This window comes from Dipodomys ordii, unplaced genomic scaffold, assembly GCF_000151885.1.
Source record: "Dipodomys ordii isolate 6190 unplaced genomic scaffold, Dord_2.0 Scaffold25, whole genome shotgun sequence".
NCBI classification, from domain to species: domain Eukaryota; kingdom Metazoa; phylum Chordata; class Mammalia; order Rodentia; family Heteromyidae; genus Dipodomys; species Dipodomys ordii.
In genome coordinates, this window is record NW_012267241.1 from 14,058,013 (window position 1) to 14,078,816 (window position 20,804).

The window sequence follows — 20,804 nt, forward strand, 5'->3', positions numbered from 1 at the left end:
CTGCAATGCTTGGTAAGAAATGTATGCATTATCCTGCCCATGCAATTGTAACCCCTCTGTACAGTATGTTCACAAATAAAATAAAATAAAATTAAAAAAAAAGAAAAGATACCGTTTCACAAAATTAACAGGGATAATTTATAAATGGAGAAGTAAATAGTCTTTACTTGGAATACTATGTATTATTACATATTTATATCTATCATTTACATAAAACATTTATAGCAAAGGACAGAACAATACAGTTTAAGATATGAGTAATAATATTAGTAATACATGGTTCTTAGTTGCCTTAAATTTTGTCTAACTGTCGAATAGGAGAGATGTGCAATGAAATATAAATTTAGAGAAAAAAACAGGGGAGAAATAAGACCACAACACTTTTCTCCATACATTTACAGATTAATTGGTAATGTTTGAGTGTGTCAAAGTATGTATGTACACACCTATATCACACAATATATAATGATTCATATATTTATAAAGATATAACTTGATGCAAGGAAGAAAAACACAATGAAGAACATAAATATATGACTGCACAAGTTTAGAAATGTTACATAAAGTTGGAAGTTTTAGAGAGTTTAACTTTTTTCAGTTTATTATCTCATTATTTCTGAAGATCAGACATTCAGTTGTAGTTATTGGAATATTGCTTTAAAGTATGGAGAAGAGAGAAGATAAATATTCCTTTTCATTAGTTACTGTCACAGTGATACTCACAAGGCAATATGTTGGCAATGATCTGTCCAACTGGTGGAGAGGGAAGTGGGAGAAAAATGAGGGAGGGGTTAGCAAGTTCGACAAGAAATGTACTCACTGCCTTACTCATGTAACTGTAACCCCTCTGTACATCACCTTAACAATAAAATAAAAAGATAAATAAATAAATAAGAATACATTAGCTTTGGATCCACTATCCTCCAGGGAAATGCTTGAATGATGACTTTACAACAGCAAATCACAGTAACGTAGCAACAGATGTCTGCTAGCTATTTACAAGCTTCACATCCCCCTAACTGTCCTTAGGAGCCTTTCTTCTGTGCCCTGTCAATTTCTTGATAGGTAAGAGAAAGCCCAGTTTTGATTCTTTCTGAATCCTCATTTACTTTTGAGTTTTATTCTTTCCCAAGCTCTTGAAATTGTTCTTCCTCCTCTGTGGGTATGATTTCTTTCAGTATCTTCCGCAATGTTTTTTGACTGGTCATGATCACTTTAGAACATTTTCATTTTCCCTTTGATTTTAAAGGATAGTTTTACAAGACATAATGATCTTGGCTGGTGATTTTTAATGCAAGCCTTGAATTACATTATTTTCAGCTCCTCTTTCACTTCAGATTTCTACTGAGCAGTCTGCTGTGGTTCTGTTAAGTTGTCTTTGGCAGTGCCTTGCTTCTTCTCTCTTTCAACTTTAAAGATCCTTTCTCTGCCCTCTTGCCAGTTTAATTATATTGAATTAATTATAAGATAGTATATTTAACTAAAATAAATGCTTATCATGAAACCTCTTTGTTTTTCTTACAATTTCAATTTATATCATCTTGTATCTGGATTTGATCTGATCTGAGCCCTTCACTGACTACTGGTACAATTCTGTGCTGTTCAACAATACCAAAGTTCTCAGTATCTACACATCTGTTGTTTTGCTTCAATCTCATGGAGAAACAAGAAAATTACCTGCCAGATGTATCTAATACGTTATGCTCCTGGTCTCTTGGGGTCTAAGATTCTTTATTTCTTTTCACTAGTGTTTTTTCTTAGTTCTTTCTATTTTTTAATTGCTTGAATGTGGTGTGTGTGTAGGTGTGGTAACTACAAGAAAAAAAAGAGAATCATCATAGTTTTTCCATTCTGCTTCTTAATTTTTTAATCTGTATTCTTAGGCATATAAAAAGATGTCTCATCAAGCCCAGCACTGGTGGTTCCCAAGGCTACTCAGCAGGCTGAGATCTAAGGACCATGGTTCAAATCTAGCCTGAGCATGAAAGCCCATGAAACTCTTATCTCCAATAAACCACCAGAAAACTAGAAGTGACACTGTGGCTCAAGTGGTAGAGTCCTTGCTTAGAGCTGAACAGCTGAGGTACGTTGCCCCAGCCCAGAATTCAAGCCCCATGACCAACCAAAAAAAAAGTCTCATCAACTTTTAAGGGTAGGGTTTACTTTTTTTGGGGGGGGGTTAGTGTTTTACAAACAGTAAAAAAAAAAAAAAAAGAAATGCTCTCATTTCTCTTACTTGCAATAAGTAGTATTAGTATGTGTCTGAGACAAACAGAAACTGTCAGAAAAGTTGATGTTAGGCAAAATGAACCCCCCAAGATGGGGATTCAAATGTTTTTTTTTCTTTCTTGTGATTGTTTCCAACATATTTTTTAATTGTGAAAATACTGTACAGAGGAGTTACAATTACATGAGCAAGATAATGAGTACATTTCTTATCAAGCATTGTAGACTCCTCCTTTGTTTACCCTTCTCATCCCTTCCCATCTTCCTCGCAGCCCGCATCTCCTCCTCTCCAAAGTTGTAAAGTTCGTTTTTCAACATAACTACTTGTACATCTCATTGTTGCAATGGGTCTACCTGTATCCCTATTTTAAGGATTTGTTTTTTTCCCTTCCCCTTCACAATTTCTACCAACATCAAATACAGTGAAAGCAGGAGTTACATTTACACTGTGGGGGAGGGAAATACAAAGCAACAAAGAAATCATCTTATAAATATGATAGAAAAAATCACATGAAAGAAAAAAAAACATTTGAATACTTACCTTGGGAGGCGTTGCGCCTAACATCAACTTATCTGACCTTTTCTGCTTGTCTCAGACATATCCTAGTTATGGCAAATAAGGGAAACCATGGGGCCTATTTTTCTTTGGGCCTGGGCTTATTTCACTTAATATAATTTTTTCCAAGTCTTTCCATTTCCTAACAAATGTGGCAATGTCATTCTTTCAGAGAGAGGCATAGAATTCCATTGTGTATATATACCACATTTTCTTGATCCATTCATCTAGAAAAGGACATCTGGGTTGGTTCCATATCTTAGCTATGGTAAATAATGCTGCAATAAACATAGGCGTGCTAGTAGCTTTAGTGTGGTCTTGTTTGTGATCATTTGGGTAAATGCCCAAATGTGGGATTGCTGGGTCATAGGGGAGCTCTATGTGGAGTCTTTTGAGGAACCTCCACACTGCTTTCCAAAGTGGTTGAACAAGTTTACACTCCCACCAACAATGCAGTAAGGTTCCCTTCTGTCCACATCCCCTCCAGCATCTGCTGTTACTAGAGTTCTTGATTATAGCCATTCTAATTGAGGTGAGGTGGTATCTCAATATTGTTTTGATTTGCATTCCTTTTATGGCTAAGGAAGTTGAGCATTTCTTCATGTGTCTACTGGCCATCCTTCTTTCCTCTTCAGAGAAGTTTCTCTTTAAGTCTTTAGCCCACTTATTTATTGGGCAGTTGTTTCTTTGTGGAATTATTGTTGGGGGATTTAATTTTTTGAGTTCCTTGTATATTTTAGATATGAGATCCTTGTCTGTTGTATGACTAATGAAGGTCTTCTCCCAAACCGTGGGCTTTCTATTGATCTTGCTAGCTATGTCCTTTGCCACATAGAAGCTCTGCAAGTTCATGCAATCCCATTTGTCAACTTTCTTTGATTTGTTTTGTTTCTGGATCTCTATTGAAAATTTCTGCCTGTGCCAAGGAGACCTAGGGTTTCTCCTACTCCATCTTGTAATGTTTTCAGAGTGTCTGTTTTAACTCCGAGGTCTTTTGTAAGATGATTTCTTTGTTGCTTTGTATGTACCTCCCACAAGGTATGAGCCCTGCTTTCATTGTATTTCATGTTAATTTAATTTGTATAGGGGAAGGGAAAAAAACAAACTGTTTAAATAAGGTTACAGGTGGACCCATACAACAATGAAATGTACAAGACGTTATGTGGAGAAAGGAACTTTACAACTTTGGCGAGGTGGGGGGTGAGGGGGTGGGGGTGGGTAGTAGGGGCATGTGGGGGTGGGGAGGTGGAGAGGAGAAGGGATGATATGGGGAAACAAAGGAGGCAACAATGCTTGATAAGAAATGTATTCAGTATCTTGCCCATGTAATTGTAACCCATCTGTATGGTATTTTCACAATAATAAAAAAATGTATTCATTACCTTGCTCATGTAATTGTAACCCCTCACAATAAAAAACTTATTTAGAAAAAGAGTATTGCAGCTCATAATTGTAGACTGAATTTGTGGACATTAGGAAATAGTTTAACATTTATTTCATTTGTTTTTTCATTCCCAGAGGCTCTTGTCTGTAATGTAGAATCTTATTCAAAATGTGGTGAAAATTCAAATTTTATGTCATTCTCAAGAGAAATCATTAACAATGAAATATGGTGAGTAGGTATGGTATGGAGTTTCTTTTTATACTTACTACTCTTAGTACTATTCTCACCACTACTAACAACAACCTGGGTCTATAATATTTTTACTTAAGCAACATATTTATGATATAACAAGGTAACAAAGGTTATAAAGCTGGAATATGCATTATGGAAATAAATTGCAAAGTTCTAAAAATTGCTACTTGAATTGTCTTTTAAAGGCTGTTACTTTCCAAAAAATTTATTTCATATACCACAAATTACTAAGTTGTCTTTATGGCATAATAGTTCATAATTCTTTTATATAATATTACTGCAGTGAACACATCACTTTGACTTAAACTGATGATCTATTCCCTACATTCATGCCCTTAACTTTTGTCAACATCTTTCCCTTGACTTTTCCTACCACTTACAGAAGGGCTAAAACATCTGGCTTATAGAATGTCTATATTTCCTCATATAGGTGACCTTTCTATATTCACAAAATACAACTGTATTAAACAGTTGAGTCATCCTTAGAAAACAGTATAATTTTTTGAAATATATAATCACTTCTTGTTTACAAGCAGAACCTCTATAATACACTGCTATTTATAAAATCTCCCTGAGTATAATATTCACTTACAATTTGCACATACTTTGTATCAGTGACATATTTCTGTATCACTGTCATGCAGAAAACCTTCCCTTAAGTATTAGAAATCAGTGTTTGGGTATTTCTCCAGAATGTGGTGAAGAAGTATGGCCATGATTGGTTATTTTGCTCCGGATCTCTTTTCATTATCTCTCTGTTTTCTCTGGGTGCTCATGCCATCACCCAATTCAGTTTCATTTGTGATTTGAATTAATGTGCCATGTACCTCTATATTCAGACTCAAAAGTATTAGCATTCTTCTGGGATACTTGAAACTGAATGCAATCTAATACCAGCAAACCACGGCCAGGTTGCTGTTCACAAATGGATTGACAGAATATTTCTGCTTAGGAGAAATGCAGCAGTATATTGATCATGAAGGAAGATTTAAAACTTCCTTTAAAAGAATCCCTTAAAGCCTTAACTTAATCTACTATATACAGCAGTAAAGAAAGATAACAGGATGGTGGATGAAATTATTTTTAAAGAGCACTTAAATTGAAAAGGAAATGACTAGGAGAGATAATATCCCATTTTATCACTATGAAACTTTAGGGACAGTAAAGAGCATTGCAAATGTGAAATATCCTTAACATATTAACCTAAGACTTATTGTGCAGTGAAAATTTCCATTCAGAATTTATGCAATTTAAATGACAAACTTGATGCTTCCTAAAGCCATATGCCATATGAAATTTCATTTTATTACTCTACACATAGGTAGATAGGGATACTATGAGCTTCAGTAAGCATACCCTATATGTATTTTCACATTTGGAAAAGTTTATGATAATCTCAAAAAAAGGGATAGAAGAGAGATAGCTATAAAATATATCATTAAAGATTTCCTTCAAATGTATGGAATAACAATCTCATAACAGTAACATTCATCCATATGGATGGAAATCTCATGTGTGGCAACATTGCTTTCAATTGTCACATACTTTACTTTCTTCCAGCAAAATCACGTTGCCTTCATGGGTTTTATAGATATTAGTTTATATTTAGTTTATATGGGTTTTATAGATATAGTGATATAAGTTTTCACTATTTTATTCTTACTTTGGAGGCAATGAAAGGGAAGAAATTTGAACAGTATTGAACTATGGAAGCATGACATTGATTCATTGCCTTTCTGAAAAACATTTATTAGACAAACATAGCTAATGATAGTACAGGGAGATTTAAACTCCAAAACACTCTGAAGACACTAGTGTATTATTTCAGATACTTTACAAAACAATCTTTCACTTTTCTAGATATTTAAATCTCTAGACATTAATATATACCCTAACTAAGCCTCACCAGTATATTCATATTTCCATACACTGTATCTTCTTCTGTTCAGAGTTGCACATATTTTCTTTTATAAATAGGCCTGTTGCCATCTGTCTATTTCCTATTTCATTAGTTTAATCATTGGTGCAAAGAATGGACAATAATGCAGCGTGTATGTGTGTGTGCATATTTCAGTAAAATAAATGTTCAAATTTATTCCCCCTCTCTCTTAGTTTATAACACATGTTGCTAGAACTATGGAGACTATTGTAATAGTCTCCATTGCCCTCTAAATTATACAGCATATGGAATTCACTAAAATTTATATGTAGAGCCTCTAGGAGCTGACACATTGGCCATTTCCTCTTAGCCCTTCTGAAGGACCACAGCCCAATTTGGGGAAAGCTCATTCCCTGCAACATGAGTTGAAGTATCTTTTTTGTGAATATTGTGTTGCTATAATAAAGGTGATATGCAGATAGGTTACAGTTATATAAGACAGGTAATGAATATATTTATGTTTTGACAATGTTACCCCATCTTTTCCTTTTGTCCCAGTTTTTCCCTCCCATTCTCACCCACAAGTTGTACAGTTCATTTTCAACATAGTGTCCAGTGAGTTCCACTCCTGCGTTTGTTCACCCTCCATTCCTGTGTACCCACTTACCTTCTCGAAGAGACATTACTGGACAAATAAGACAAAAAGAAAAGAAAACAAAAGCAACAACAAACAAAAGGCCTCTTGTTTCAATTGCCTGGAGTTTGATAAATATTATTTTATATGATCAGAGAATTGAAGTATTTACAGAGAAATCCATCTTTAAAGAAAAATATCTACTTGAATAGAGTTGATGTGTTTGTGCATAATTTAACTTTACTTCCAGAAATATTTTAATTTATCTGAAGAGGTTAATTGCAGGAATAAATATATAGATTATATATCATACATCTAAAATATGTTAGTCTTATACATAATATTATAATAACATAATTACATGAAAATACAGAGTTTATATAAGATTGTTGGTTAGTTTTTTCGCATATTTCATCTTTATGTTTTATAGTTTCTATCCTTCAAATGGGAGTAATGAATGTAATACATAAGTTACAAACAACTTCAGTCACTCTTGCCAACCTATTTGATTTCTCTCTGAGGCATATTGTATATTAATGACAATAAAATGAATTTTAAAAATGTATTGATCTGGATCAACCTTTTTGAGATAGGTTCTTTCTATGTACTTCAGGTTAATGTACTTTGTGCTACATAAGAACAAATCTAGCTTGATATGAATTGAACATATCCAATTGTAAATCCACATATTGCTATCTGAAATCATTCCAGTGAAAATTGTTGTGTATTTGGGGATTTATATATAGTTGCTTCATTCTACATTAAATTGAACTCACCATTGATGTAGATTGCAAAGATAAATGTGTGTAGGCATATCCTACATGAGCAGTTCACTGGCCATAAAGACTGATAATAGCATTAATAAGATTATTACTTCTTAAAGTAATAATGATAGACTAAAAACTGTCACACTAACATGATCAATAATCCATATAAATTAGGCATGTTATTAAGAAATATTTTTACCACTTAAGACATGATTGTTACAATTGAGTGAATGGGGCTAGGTATTAGATGAGTACTAGCACATTTGCCAAGCATATGTAAGAGCCTTTCCAGATTCCAGTGCCACACACATATAAAGATCCTTATAAATGGAATAACACCTACCAATTTAGTGATTGGTGTTGTATATATATAACAATTATTTAAGGGAATCATGCTCAGGAACCCAACCTCTCAATATGAATCCTCAACGCCAACTCAGATTTGCACATGATCTCAGTTTCTTACCCTTTTCCTTTTTCCAGAAAAACAAGAAATAATACAAAGTATGAAATCCCTAATAAGTACAAGGTAGAGAGATTAAGGTTATAATCAGAATTTTGGAGAGTTCTTTCATATTGGGGAAATATAGGTTTTCTGTGGTATGCCCACCACATTTATAGCTTCTATCTCTGTAAAATTAAAGTTAAATCAAATTCTGATTCATCTGATCTGTTTCTTTGTTTGATGAGTTTGTTTTAAATTTTGATCACCTTCAGAAGCAAAGCCTTTAACAATCATAAAAGAAGATAGTGTAGAGTATCCTAATATCCACATCTCTAGAGAGTTAAATGTTACTTTAATATTAACTGCTGTGTTTCTGAATTATTGCTGCAGTATTTCAGGCATGGGTTAGAAGCTGTCAAGGTCAAAACAAGCGCACAAGGGAGAAGTAGAAAGAGAAAGCATTAGGTCTGAAAAGCGCAATTGTAGTGGCTTTAAGGAACCTTTCTATTAAAGTAATGGACCAAATGCTATCATATAGAACTGTAGGATTCCAGAAAACACCATGTGGCAAGAGTGCTCAGAGATGAAAGGTGAGTTTTCATTGCTGTTTTCCTTTATCTTTTAGCACATAAAACACTTTGGCAGCTTTCATTTCAGCTAATGCATATATTTAACACATGTAAAGCTTAATGAAAGAGATTTTTCTACAGAGAGATTGATTGATTTAAATGACTTTAAATTGGATTTCCAGCCTCAGCATCACAGCAGTGGTATTTGTGATATGCCCAGTGGTCTGCAGGCGGAGCAGCTTGTCCAGTGTGTGCACTTTCTTTCCTAATACAACTCTTTCTGGATTTTGCACAATGTTACAATTGCGTGCTGATCCACAAATGGGAATATATAAAGGCTGTGCAATCTTTGAAAAGATGGAAATATTCCATTCCATTCTTTAACTCAAACAAAATAAGTGGACAAAACTTACAAAATGGGGAATTTAAAGAGATAATAACCTTTATTGATTTGAACAAGAGTTAAATATCTCAGAATGATCACAAAGTCACATAAAGCCTGGTATTAGCATACATTTAACAACTGAGATTTTTTGAATGCCCTAGATGGTGGGGCTTTTGTTTATTCAGGAAAAACAAAATTATTTGAATTGTCAAGATGGTCAGCCACAGCAATATTCTTTCATATACATTCTGCTGTATAATCAAATCTAACAGACCAATTATTACCCCCACACCCCAACAAAGTTTTGGTTGCAATTGAGTGGAATGTTTTTAAACATACTCCTACCTGAAGAAAAGTGTAGTATTTCAACTACATGAACATTGACTTTTTATATCCCATCTTCCATCGTTAGTTTGATAGAACACAGTACTATCTTTGAGGGTTGCAGAAGAATTTAATTTCCTTGAGTACTTGTTATCCCTGAGTGTTTCTGGGTTATAACATTACGACTTCAATATCTGCTTCCGTCTACACAATTCCTTCTTTTCTATTCCTTGATCATCTCCTGTTGCAGTGGACACTAGTGATTTGGTTACATGTCCACTTAAAATCCTATGTGTAATCTTACTGTGTCTTTCAAGACTCAAAATCAGTTATCTGTATTAAGTCCTGAGTGGACATAAATTTAAGGATGACATTTCAACACAGTACAATTTGTAAATTGTGATTCATTTCTGAAGCAGAACATCTCTATTATAAGCAGCAAATCTCTATTAAAATGCCGATGTATACATTTTTCAATTACATTAAAATTTCATAAGATATATGAAGCATACATAAAATTTATCTTTATGTAAAGAATGACTTGATATTTCTTTTCCACGTCTATTATTTCATGTGGTAGGTAAAATAAATAGAGAGTCCCAAATTTGTGCCAAACCTTGCAATCTCTCAGTCCAGAAAAGAATTCAAGCACCTAAAGGCTGAGTGTGTGAAATCATTTAGTTATAAATGTGATAAGCGGATGAGTTAGAAACAGTCTTCTGAACACATATAGGAAGTTCACCCAAGCTAGAGAATTGTATTCCTTGGGGATTGTGATATGAAAACAGAATAACTGAAGATTAAATAATAAGGTGCAGTTTCTCTCTTCATTCTCTTCTAAAAAACAAAAACAATATGAATAGTATAAATTGGAAATTATGATTTTATGTTAATGGTACTCTTTTGTCACTTTGATGATCTAATCCAATATTTTCAAAAAAGGCTGAGATGTATGTATTCTACAGCAAGTAGACCAAATAATGCCATTTTTTCATTAGGAATTACCTATGGCATTATCTTACAGTTGATACAGAAATGGGGGGAAAACTTAAAATCTAGGGAAATCCAAATTTTACATGCTATCACTAGATCTTTAAACCCTTCTGAGGATGTTTCTTGTATATAAAGGTAGTTATGAATGAATATCACCCTATATTGATAGACAGCCATTTTTCCCTAGAAGACAAGAAAGTTCCCATTTATTGAAAAAAGAGTGTAACTGCTGTATTTTCCCCCAAATCAGTTTCTGCCATCTATTCTGCACACATTCAATGTTGGGTATATATTTATTATAATAAAAATATAAACAGTAAGCCAGATGCTGGTGGCTCATGCCTTTAATCCTAGTTATTCAGAGATCTGAGGATCACAGTTCAAAGTCAGCCCAGGCAGGAAAGTCTATGAGACTCTTATCTCCAATAAAAAAAAGAAAACCAATAGAAAACCGAAGTGGCACTGTGGCTTAAGTGCTAGAGCACTCACCTTGAGCTGAAGAGTCTAGGGACAGCACCCAAGCCCAGAATTCAAGCCCCACAACTGACCGATATGTGTGTGTATCTGTGTGTGTGTATAACATATAAACAGTATAAATTTGTATATGTGTATATATTTTTTCACTGAATCTTTTACTCCATATGGTATGCTAAAATATCTAGAATATCTAGGAAATAGTTGCTTCTGGTTTTTCTCATTTTATTTAATATCTTTGATTTTTCTATGTCTTAGGATATAAAACTAATCGCTTGGGCTTGGGGCCATAGCTCATTTGGTAGAGTGCTTATGAATAAGCATGACTCATCAGATAGCAAGATAGCAATTGAAGATAGCAAGTTCAATTCCCAGTCTTTGAAGGGGAGGAACAGAGAGGAACTCTACAAATTTCTTGCCTAAAATAAAAGGAAGGAATTGACCTAAGAATCTTATTGACTATAACATTTAGGTTAATTAACCTTATTACAAATAAGTCCAAATGCCTGAGCAAAATTCTCCCATGTGTAAACACGTTTATTTTCTGATACTATGGTTGACTGCTTTCTATAAATATGAATATAAATTTCCCTCAGAATATCTTAGGAACCCAGAGATGAAAGAACTTAGCAAGTAAGCCTCTGTCATAAACAAGCCAGTGCATAAGAGACAAAGATCTTAAAAGATCAACGAAACAATTAAATTAAATGGGATAGAATGTAATCAAAACTAATCATATTCATTTTTATTTAGTAAGACCTTTTCTTAGTGAGAGATTCCCTTAGTGAGAGACCTTTTTTGGTCTCTTATCAATTAGTCAAATGGAACTCTGATACTTGCATAATTCAATCATAACACATGATTTTTAAAGGCCCCAGAGATGCTTCTCCTTGTTAGTTTACATTGTATAATGCTTCACACATAATGCACATCTTATTGCTATTATTCTACTGAACTTTAAATGCATGCTAATGGTATTATTTTCATACTGTCATCACTAAAAACCAAATCAAGAAAGATTAGAAGATTATACCCTTCACTATGTTTTGGTATACACTCTAGGCCTTGCCATTTCTAGTCAGGTACTTTAATATTTGAACCATATCTAGTCCCCATTTTTAAAATACTTTATATTTAAATAGTCTTAAACAATTTATATTTTAGTTGTTTTTTTTCAGATGAAATCTCTCAGGTTTTGTCTGAGGCAAGCCTTTGACTAAAATCCTGCTACCTATGTTTCCTGCTTATGCGGAATTACTGTAAACGTGTATCACCATGCCCAGCCACCCCCATACCTGTTAGCTGAAAAAAAGTGTATTAATTTCTTTTTAATATCGTAACTGATTTTCTTAGTCTGGTCAGACACATCATCTTCTCACCTGCAAATCTCAAATTTATTTAAATTCTAATCACCAGACATGAATTGAAATACATTGAGTGCAAACACTCAACTCCACTAAATTGGTCCTTTTTTTCCTAGAGCCATCTGTATCCCAGAAAAATAAACAAACACTTATGCAGAGTATTATCATATACTGTTAAAGTTACCATAAAAATAGATGATGTTGATAGGCTTTCCCCCTGGTACTGGAGTTGTTTTGAGAGTTCTTCACGCACCGACTCATTTAATCTTCACAATAAACTTCTGAGCCACATACTGACACCACAAATAGTAAATGTCAGAAAAATTTAAAAAGTAAGAGACACAAGCTATTTGGTACTTGAGACAAATCACTAATATTTTTATATACTAGCTGTTATAAAATGCATTGATCCTTCTATTTGTGCTTCATACCAGTACTTTCACATTCTAAAGGCTAATTATTCTTTGTTTCTTCTACATAAAACATCTGATTGCGCCTTCTCATTAACATTTAAATATCCTTAAGACTCCTACTTAACAACAAAAAATCACACACACATATATAAATATGTGTGTGTTTTAGTGTAAAAACACTGTACAGAGGGGTCACAGTTACATGAGTTAGATAATGAGTGCATTTCCTATGGAGCATTGCCACCTCCTCTTTTGTTTTTCCCCTACCATCCCTTCCCTCCCTACCTCCCCAACCCCTCCCTCCCCCTCCCCCAGGTTGTAAAGATCTTTTTCAACACAGTGTCTTGTACATTTCATTGTTACAATGGGTCAGCCTGTATCTTTATTTCAGCATTAACAAAAAACTTTTCTTAAAATAGAAATGCATTAATTAATGCTATCAAAGGACTTTCTTTCTCTATTATCTCTTCCTATTAAATGTCATAGCTTCTCAGGATTTCTATTTTCATTGACATGAAAATAGCTCCAGATTTCCATTTTCACTGCTTACATCTTCATACCATGATATTATCAGTCACCAGGAAGGGTCCTTGCAGTGATGAATGAGATCTTCATTTACCCAGGTTAGGCAGATTGTAAATCATTTTGTAAACTAGAAATCTCCAACAAGTTACCTTATTCCCAAAATCTTCTTCCACTCCATCACCAAGTTGTGTAACATTTATGTTCTAATGCTAATCTCTAACTGAAAGCATGTCAGCTTAGATTGTGCTATTATTATTTTTTAACCTGGAAAGAATAACTCCAAAGATGTTCCTTTTAGGGCAGGTTGCAATATATGCCTTAGTCTGTAAATAGAGCGAATAATTCAATATTTTTTGTGGTATTAGGTATGAAACTTAAATACACACTCAGCCTTTCCCCCCATTCTTCTTTTTATTTTTATTTTTTATTTATTGTGAAAATACTGTACGGAGGGGTTACAATTACATGGGCAAAATAATGAGTACATTCCTTATCAAGCATTGTAGCCTCCTCCTTTGTTTCCCCTTCCCATCTCTTCCTATCTTCCTCCTGCCCCCCCTCACTCAATCCACCCCACTCCTCCTTTATTTTGTTTTTGAGATAAGTGTCTTGCAGATTTTGCCCAGGCTGGCTTCAAACCAAAATCGTCCTGTTTCTGCTTCCTGAGCAGCTGGATTTGGAGTCATGAGTTGTAACGTGTGCAGATTATTTTCAAATGCTTGCGTTGGCCTTCAAGATTGTTTGTGGTCAGGTTCCTTTCCACTGTTGTGTTCCTTACCATTGTTTGATGCTCTTCTACTCAGCTTTGTTCTCTTTCTCACCTGTCTTTCCCTTCTTTCCCAGACTTTATTACTTAGGACTAGTCTTCCTAGAAAGAAGTTTCCTACAATACATCCTGTTGTAACTTAAAGCAGTAACACATTGAGTTTCATTCAGTCACAGAAATATCATAAGACTACTTAGCAGGCAACAAGCACTTGGTAGATGCTACATAAATATTCACCATATAATTAAATAAAGAACATGACATGCTTCATTACTAGTATTTTCCAAGGCCGATATCTAATTTTGCTATACATCATATTGTAATATAAGGTAACAACATAGGAGAAAGTCTCGTGAGAAACACACAGGGATTTTTTTGTACTATTTCTGTAACTCTATTGTGTGTCTAAATTGATTTCAAAATAAAATGCCATGCAAAGAATAACAGGTACGGAGTGGAAATGTTTGAATTCCATAGATTTGCATGTATAAATCTTATGTATTCTAGGTTACTTTTTCAGAAGAATTGTTTTTCTTTTTTTCTTTTTTTAAGCTAAAAGAGTAACTTGGGGAATCTTAGAAACCAACAGCTGTTCAAAAGTATGAAACACATAACTCAGAAAAATCTGAAGAGAATATTTCAAGGAATTTAGTCTATAGTGTCTCTACATTCTTGGTTTAAGAACATTTTTTTCTTACCTGATAGCAAAGGTTTAGTGGGCATACTGCATGCACTAGTTCTCAGAAAATGAACAGAAAGAAAATAAAAGGTATGATTGACAGAAACATAAATCCAAGGCAGTGGAAAATAAAATAAACAGACAAACACATGTCTCTATAGTTGTATGACACTAGGAACTATTAGAGGTGACAATACTTTCATCATTTGTTTGTATTGACTGTTATAAAAAACATAGTCAAAATTAGATCAGAAGTCACCTACTTATTCAATGGCACAACTCAGGATATCCAAATCTATTTGGATTGGATAAATAGAATATAAATAGTATAGTGTATATAAAAGATAGAATATATAGGATTATAAATGTATATATATATATATATTCATACTTATCATGATGATAGTAATAGTATCACATAATAAAAGTACTCACGGGGCTGGGAAGGTGGCTCAGTGGTAGAGCACTTGTTTTGCATGCCTGAGGCCCTGGGTTCAATTCCTCAGCACCACATAAGCAAAAAAGAAAAAAGCCGGAAGTGACGCTGTGGCTCAAGTGGTAGAGCGCTAGCCTTGAGCTGAAGAGCTGAGGGACAGCACCAAGGCCAAGAGTTCAGGCCCCACGACCGGACCCAAAAAAATAAAATAAAATAAAAGTACTCATAACATTCTGACTGTATGATAGTCCAGTCCCTTCTACCAGATACTTTCAACCTTAGACAAATGGGATGTTGTTGCCTTGCTAAAAATAAGAATTTGAGAGAAAATGTAAAGTGTAAAGATGGATAAAATACTTTAGAATTTTTCCACAGTCAATGTGTGTGTGTGTGTGTGTGTGTCTTCTTGTGTCTCTGTCTGTATGTGTCTATGTGTGTCTGTTTGTGTGTGTTTGGTTGTATGGCTGTGTGTGGCTGTGTCCATGTGTGGTTGTGGCTGTGTGGCTGTGTGTTTGTCAGTGCTGTGGCTTGAACTCAGTGGCTCAAACACTACCTTGGCTATTTTTGCTGTTTAGCTATTTCTCTATTATTTGAGCCATGACTCCAGTTCCTCCACAATTAACTTTTAAATTTCTGTTAAGTAAAATAACTAACAATCAAAAATATTGAATATAATTTCATAATACATTTGTCATCATTCAGGTATGGAAATGATAGCATGCAATTTTTTTCTCTCCAGTGCCCACCTTCTTTCAGCAATTATTTCTCATCAAATATTTAATTATCAATCCTACCTTCCTATTGGTAATGGGCAATAAACTTCCACCAAGGTAAAACTTGGCCAGTATGGAATTTTTCAATCACATTGGCTCTGCTATCATGTTTGTTTTAACTGCTCCGACTACTGGGTTCTATTCACTTTTATGAGAAATAAACACATTCTATAATGCCACATAGATTTGAAGAATGAATGGTCAGAATTATACAAAGCTTTGACATTATGATAACCTTGGTGCGGAATATTGACCAAAATTATTGCACAATTTTATAACTATGTACTTTCTAACCAGCCATAAAATGGGAAGACTTCAAGTGACTGTATAAAAACAGTGATTTGATTATTGTATTTTCCCTAAAGATAGAAAATTCAAGCAACCTAGGAGTCACTTATTACTCGCCTTTTAATCATGAATTATATAATAACTTGATTAACCTGATACAGAAATGTCCTTTATAAATGCAATATTTCTTGGATACTCATGTTACTTAGCTTTATTACCTACTTGATGAAGATTAGATTGAGTAAAATGAAAACTGTTGCCTTTGTTTGAACAATTTTTTGGGTTTTTTTATATCTGTATTTATTTATTTATTTTAATATATATTTTTGTTGTAAAGATACTGTACAGAAGGGTTACAGTTACATGAGCAAGGTAATGAGTCCATTTCCTATGGAGAATTGTTACATCCTCCTTTATTCTTCCCCCACCATCCCTTTCCTCCCCACCTCCCCAATTCCTTCCTCTCCTCTCACACTGCCCTAACCGCCCCCGCCCTGAAAGTTGTAAAATTTGTTTTCAACATACTTCTTATACATCTCATGGTTGCAATGGATCATCCTTGTATTCTTATTTCATCATTTTTTTATTTCTATTCCCCTCCCCAAATTAGAAAAATGTATAAACAATTATTTTTAAGCAAAAAACAATGGATGCAATTGAGTAGCAAAGCTTAACTACATAGGTAGGAACATTGGCATGATAACTAAATTTGAGTGCTGAAGGATTCTGGAAGGAAAGTAGTGTTTCTGGCCATTAATTAAATATAGCAGAGAGTGACTATGCAAAGGGCAAACACACATTAGCAAACATGGGAGAGAAAAGCTAAACAGGACAGAGACTGAATCTCTGTTATTAACAGCATTAGTTACATGGTTTGCAGAAGGTAGGAGAAACAAAGGGATACACAAAGTGGGAGCAAAGCATTCACGATCCACAGGGGGAGAATCAGTAATCTGGTATATACACTATGAGAGAAAACATTTTTTCTTTGCCTTATTAAAGTGGGAATAGTTGAAACTGAGAGCCAAGACATTGTTTAGGTATGATTTGTGGCATACTCTCAGTGAGTTCCGTTAGATTCTGAAATTCAATTTATCACAAACTCTTTGTAAAATGGAACTTCTTTTTTCTTCTAGCATTCTTAAGACTTTCTTCCTAATTTAAGGCATTTTTTTCTGAAATATTTACACCCTATAACCAAATATGAAAGCTTAAGAATGCACAGGCTGGGCTGGGAAGGTGGCTCAGTGGCAGAATGTTTGCCTTGCATGCATGAAGCCCTGGGTTGGATAACTCAGCACCACATAAGCAAAAAGAAAAAAGCCAGAAGTGGCTGTGGTTCAACTGGTAGAGTGCTTGCCTTGAGCTGAAGAGATGAGGGACAGCGCCCAGGCCCAGAGTTCAGGCCTCATGACTACACCCAAAAAAAAACTGCACATGCCCACATACATTTGATTATGTCATAAAACTAATATAGTAGAATTGATGTAATTTTTTTTTCTTTGAAAACTAACCCTATACTTTCTCCTAAAAGAAGGATGGTCACATGATATGGGTTATGTAATAAGATAAGAGGGTTAGATAATCAAATACTATAAAATAAATATAATTAATTGATTGCAGTATTGAAATGAAAACTTTGAGCAATCAATATATTAAGTCACAGACCCATTGACTGAAATATATAATCATGGCATATACAGGTTTCCACACAAAGACTCTGAAGCATAGAAAACGTTTTATATTTCTGTCATAAACCACTTGTTGTTAACCCTCATTAACCTCAGATGAATTATATATATAGTAACTTGAGTCTTTTTAAAAAGACAACATTATATAACTGGAAAATTTCTATTTTCTTCATAAATTCAATGTCACCCAATTATCTACTGTAAGTCTAATACAAGAGCAGCTAGAATCTCATGTGTTATTCAGTTTTACTACTTCTTTACAACAAATAAGCAAATTATATACATTCAGATTAATGCATGTAACTAATTTATACAAATAAAATTCAGCTTAGGTTTTAGTGTAACTAAATGAATGACAAAAATAAAACATGTCATATAGAAACTAATATTATTATGTTTTAGCAGAATTATAATGTTACCAAATAAATAATTACCAATTACCAATTATTGATTAATAATTACCAACATAATGACAACAAAAAATAAATAACAGAAGAGCTCATATTTATATGTCAAGTGGTTATTAAATTCATTTTATCAAATGTACTTATTCAATAAATACATTTATTAGACTACTCCTCTGTACTAACCACAATACTATGGGCTGTAGATAAGAAATCATTTATCTTCACAGGTTTAAAACGTGATGAAAACACACAAAAGAATATTGGAAAAAATTATATCAAGTGAAGTAAGCCAGGCCCAAAGAAACATAGGTCCTATGGTTTCCCTTATTTGCAATATCTAGTATATGTCTGAGTCAAGCAGAAAAGGTCAGATAAGGTGATGTTAGGAAAATGACCCCTAAGGTATGTATTCAAATGTTTTTTTTCTTTCATTCGATTGTTTCTAACACATTTATAAAGATTATTTCTTTGTTGCTTGGTATGTCCCTCCCCCCACGGTATAACCCCTGCTTTCACTGTATTTGAAGTTCTATAATTTGTGGAGGGGAAGGGAAAAAACAAACCGTTTAAATAGGGATACAGGTGGACCCATTGCAACAATGAGATGTACAAGTCTTTATGTTGAAAATGAACTTTACAACTTTGGTGGGGGGAGGGGAGGTGGGCAGGGAGGATTGGGTGGGTGGGTGGGGGATGGGAAGGGATGGAAAGGCAAAACAAAGGAGGAGGCTACAATGATTGATAAGAAATGTACTCACTATCTTGCCCATGTAATTGTAACCCCTCTGTACAGTATTTTCACAATAAAAAAAAAAGAATATTGGTAGCTACAAAGATAAGTGGTGTGTAAGAGAAAAATACAAAGACTATGATAGCAGTCAGGGTGTTCCCTTAAATATACTCTCTATATATATGGTCTCACCAGAGTTCTAAAACTCTTCAATTCTGTTCAATTCTGTTATCCCAATGCCAATTTCTCACATGCTTGTAATTCTCAGCTGCACAAAATACATTAGAGTCACTTCTAACCTGAGTTCTGTCAGCACTTCATATATTAGCCCACATAATAAATCTGTTCCTACTGAGATATGCAGTTATTTCTGCTCTTTTTCCAGTAAAATTTTTATTTATTGTATTGTAAAAATATTTTTATTATCTTTAAGTAGTTGTACAAAGGTGTTGCTATTTAACAAAGCAGTATATGAATGTAATATATCAGAATCACTGTCACATCTTTCAAAGTTCTGCTTTTTTTCTCTAACCAAATCCTCTATTGATACAATCAAGGATTTTGTTATTGTTTATGAACATTTATTTGCTAACTCCATGTGTGTTCTAAGTTTAAAAAAATGTACTGAAGGAAGTAGACAAACAAGAAACAGCATTTTAAATAACTACATTAAACATTTCAAAAATGTAATAATCATGCAGCAATTAAAGAGCTATACAATGATTGTTACAAATCACTCACAATAATCATTCTGAAAGTTTCTTTATGAGCACATAGAAGGATTAAGAGATAAATGGAAGAGCGTTTCCACATTTTAAGTCTAATTGGTGATGTAATTGTTAGTTACTGTTTTTGCAACTACTGTAATAAGGATTCACAATACCTTCCAACATCTTATAGTTATTTAAGCAGATGTTCCCTCCTATGCAGTGATTTTTCCACTAGCAATCTGCCATAATAAAAAGAAACATGAAGAAAACTTATTTAACACACTTCTAAGAAAAATTTTTTGACTAGAACCATTCTTGGCAAATAACAGGTTTCTACATAAGTATTGAAAAAAAATGTTCCCCATCTGTTCATGTCTCACCACAGCCACTAGCAGATACGATTGACTATTGCTCTGGTCTCTTATTCTCTCTACTGGGATTTCATAAAAGCCAAATGAATTAAACCAAATAAATATGGCTAGTGAAAATAATTAATAATGATACTAACCGCAGTCACATTTTATCCATAGACACTAACCTCAAAGGGGCCTTCAAGTTACTTAATTCTTATCTATTATGTCTACTCTTTCATCTGTTTTCCATACCATTTCTCTTCTCTCCCTTGGGATTATGGCACCATTTCTGCCACACTTGTTCCTTGTATATTCTGAATATGAATATACTTATGAATAATTTAGCTTTTTGATTATAAGACTTCTTACTTGTTAAGCTTTGCCTACAGCTACCATCATACATTTTAATTTTGGCTGAAATGATTTTCTGTACATTATATCTAATGTACAGAATCTATATGTTTATATTATTTTTAATTTAAAAAATCAAAGTATCACTTTACATGGTTATATGTCCCTAGCTCTTTGAGTATGGCTTACTTTGCTTAATATATTTTTTTTCCAAATCTTTCCATTTCCGGGCTGGGAAAGTGGCTCAGTGGTAGAGTGCTTGCCTTGCATGCATGAGGCTCCTTGTTCAATTCCTCAGCACCACATAAGCAAAAAGAAAAAAAAGGCAGAAGTGGCGCTGTGGCTCAAGTGATTGAGGGCTAGCCTTGAGCTGAAGAGCTGAGGGACAGCGCCCAGGCCCAGAGTTCAGGCCCCACAACTGGACTAAAAA